General features: G+C 37.2%; 1 pseudogene; it reads right to left on the minus strand.

Moving 5' to 3' along the window:
* Nucleotides 1–300: 300 nt before the first annotated feature.
* Nucleotides 301–1975, minus strand: LOC117310152 (PIH1 domain-containing protein 2 pseudogene; annotated as a pseudogene).
* Nucleotides 1976–3169: the final 1194 nt, after the last annotated feature.

The following is a 3169-nucleotide window of genomic DNA, read 5'->3' on the forward strand; positions in this document are numbered from 1 at the left end:
TGGAAAGTTGATAATTTTGTATTGAACGAACTGACAGATGAATGGGAGTTTAAAAAGTACATCACTTCTGTATTTTAAAAATTATTTTCTTAGGAGAAAGGCACTGGTCCCAAAGTCAGCTCCTTTTTCTTAAATTAGAGTTGGATGTATTTTGTGTCTTATGTGTAATAACATCCAATTACTGTTACTGCATTGTTGTATCTAATCCACAGACAAATCCATATCTGATATTAAAAGGTAGGTAGGCTTGGACTCCTGCCAGAGCTGTTTTATAGACGTACAGAGGTTAATGGAAGCAAAGGTTTGCATACTATTACATTGGCCCTACATCTTTATTGCTGGAGGAAACTGTCACTGCTAAGGCACATCTTGGTAATAAAAAACTTCTTTCACAGTGTGGGATTTATTCCTGATGCAGAAATTTACTAGAGACAAAAATTTTTTTTTCAACTGGTAAAGCAAGAATTCTCACATATTATTGAATACTTGGAGACAAATAGACTTTTCCCAAATGATATTTAAGTTACTTAAGATCATTACAAATATCTTTGAAACAAGTATATCATGGCAGTACTGTTTTCAGTAGTTTCTGCTTGATGCTAAGTTTACTTGAGAAGGACAAAGAATTAAAACAAAACGAAACAAAAAAAAACGGCTGATGAGAAAATCTCATTCCATCAAAAGGAACTCTTAGAAAATGAAACTAGTGTTTAAGATAAACCTCTTCACCCATAATGAAGGCCCTCTAGTTCACATGACTTTATCACTGAAAACTCCAAAAACTCCAAATACACGATGCTCTTAACTTACACCAATGGCATTGTGACAATTAATGTAGCTTTCTCTTTGATAAATTTTGCTGTAGTCATTTCAGTATCCACAGATTCTGGAAGATTCAGATGTAATCTGTACTCAGAAACCTCGATCAATAAGTCATCCTCAGAAACACTAAGGTCACAGTGAGATACTGAATTAATACCAGGTAGTTCAACTTTTAATTCAATTTTCAGAGGTTTCTCATTCTGATCTGCCACAATTTTTAATTCATAGGCTGGTCTCTTCATCTCCACTTCAATCTCTGTACTAGAAATCTCTTCTATCAGACACCTTGTTTTACTTGAAACTTCGTCTTTTGGCAGTAAAAGTTGAGGAAACTGATCTGAATTGCTCACAGTACTGCTTCTTATCTGCTCAAGGGTTAGTTCCTTTCTCATTTTCTCTCTTAAATCTGTGGAATCAGTTTGGATTCCCATCAGATTTTGTTTCATTCTGTGAACACTTCCTTTTATTCTAAATTTGGTAACATGGTAAGAGTTTGAGAGAGTGAATTGGAGTTTTTCCTCAATGCATTTCATGGCCATCTGTATTAGTTGATCTTTTTTCACTTGGTCTTTTTCTGCTGCCTGGAGAACATCAGGATGGTAGGCAACATCAATGACTGTGTAAACATCTGATGTCTCAGACATATCTTCTGGTCTGCCAACACGTAGAGGTACTGGATGAGTGGCTGACTGGGGAGCTGGGATCCTTTTCCACTGACATAGGTTGATAAAAAGTATTTTCTCTTTCGGTTTCAGGATCCGGGTTTGTAGACAGAACTGTGGTTCTGGGGCAGCACAGAGCTGTTTCCCCTCTTTCATCTGCTGTTGAATGAACTTCTCATAGCTCTCAGGGTTACTTTCAGCCAGATCATCTAGGAGGTTCCAGAATTGAGTAACTTGGGTGAGCAGACCCTTTGAGGATGACTCCATGATTGAGATGAATAGGCCTCTTAAGTCTCTTCTCTCGGTTTCTTGACAAACGGCGACGCCTGTTACCAGGGTAACCAGACTGGTACAACATCTAATTGAGTCCGGAAAGCTCCAGGAAGAAAGGTCTTTTTACATCCAGTTCCGGAAGCTTCTGCTGGTGCTGGGCTTGCTTTTCGGCTGAGCCCGACCCACTTCTTTTCCAGGAAGGCGCCCGCCTCCCTTTCTACACCTGTCGACTTCTAGAGTCTATTGAGAGTTTTTATCATGAGAGGATGTTTAACTTTCTCAGATGCTTGTAATGCATCTGTTGAGATAATCATATGATTTCTGTCTTTTATTTTATTAATGTGGTGTGTCACATTTATTATTGTGTATGTTGAGCCATCCTTGCATCCCAGGGATAAATCTCACATAATCACTGTGTATGATCCTTTCAATATGCTGTTGAATTCATTTTGCTAGTATTTTGTTGAGAACTGTTGCATCTATATTCATTAGGGATACTAGTCGGTGGTTTGCTATCCTTATAGTACCCTTATGTGGCTTTGGTATCAGGGTAATGCTGTCCTCATAAAATGAGTTGGAGACTGTTTCTTCCTCTCAATTATTTGGAAGAGTTTGAGAAGAGTTGGCATTAATTCTTTCTTAAATGTTCGATAGATTTCACCCACACAAGGCCATCTGGTGCTGGGCTTTTGTTTATAGGAAGGTTTTTGATTACTGATTCAATCTCCTTACTTGTTATTTGTCCCTTCAGATTTTCTATTTCTTTATGATTCAGATATGGTAGTTTGTATGTTTCTAGGAATTTTTCCATTTCTTCTAGGTCATCCAAATTTTTGGCATATAATTATTCACAATAGTCTCTTATTATCCTTTGTAATGTCTGTCCTTTCATTTATAATTTTATTTATTTAAGTCCTCTCTCATTTTTTCTTAGTGTAGCTGAAACTTTGTCACTTTTGTTTATCTTGTAACCCAGAGAAAACCATAATTCAAAAAGACACAGGGACCCCAATGTTCATTGCAGCACTATTTACAATAGCCAGGTCATGGAAGCAACCTAAATGCTCATCAACAGACGAATGGATAAAGAAGATGTGGTACATATATACAATGGAATATTACTCAGCTATTAAAAGGAACGAAATTGGATCATTTGGAGAGACGTGGATGGATCTAGAGACTGTCATACAGAGTGAAGTAAGTCAGAATGAGGAAAACAAATATTGTATATTAACACATATATGTGGAACCTAGAAAAATGGTACAGATTAACTGGTTTACAGGGCAGAAATTGAGACACAGATGTAGAAAACATGTACAGACACCAAGGGGGAGAAAGTGGTGGTGGTGGGGTGGTGTGATGATTGGGAGATTGGGATTGACATATATACAATAATATGTAAAAAACGGAT

This window comes from Tursiops truncatus, chromosome X, assembly GCF_011762595.2.
Source record: "Tursiops truncatus isolate mTurTru1 chromosome X, mTurTru1.mat.Y, whole genome shotgun sequence".
Taxonomy (NCBI): Eukaryota; Metazoa; Chordata; class Mammalia; order Artiodactyla; family Delphinidae; genus Tursiops; species Tursiops truncatus.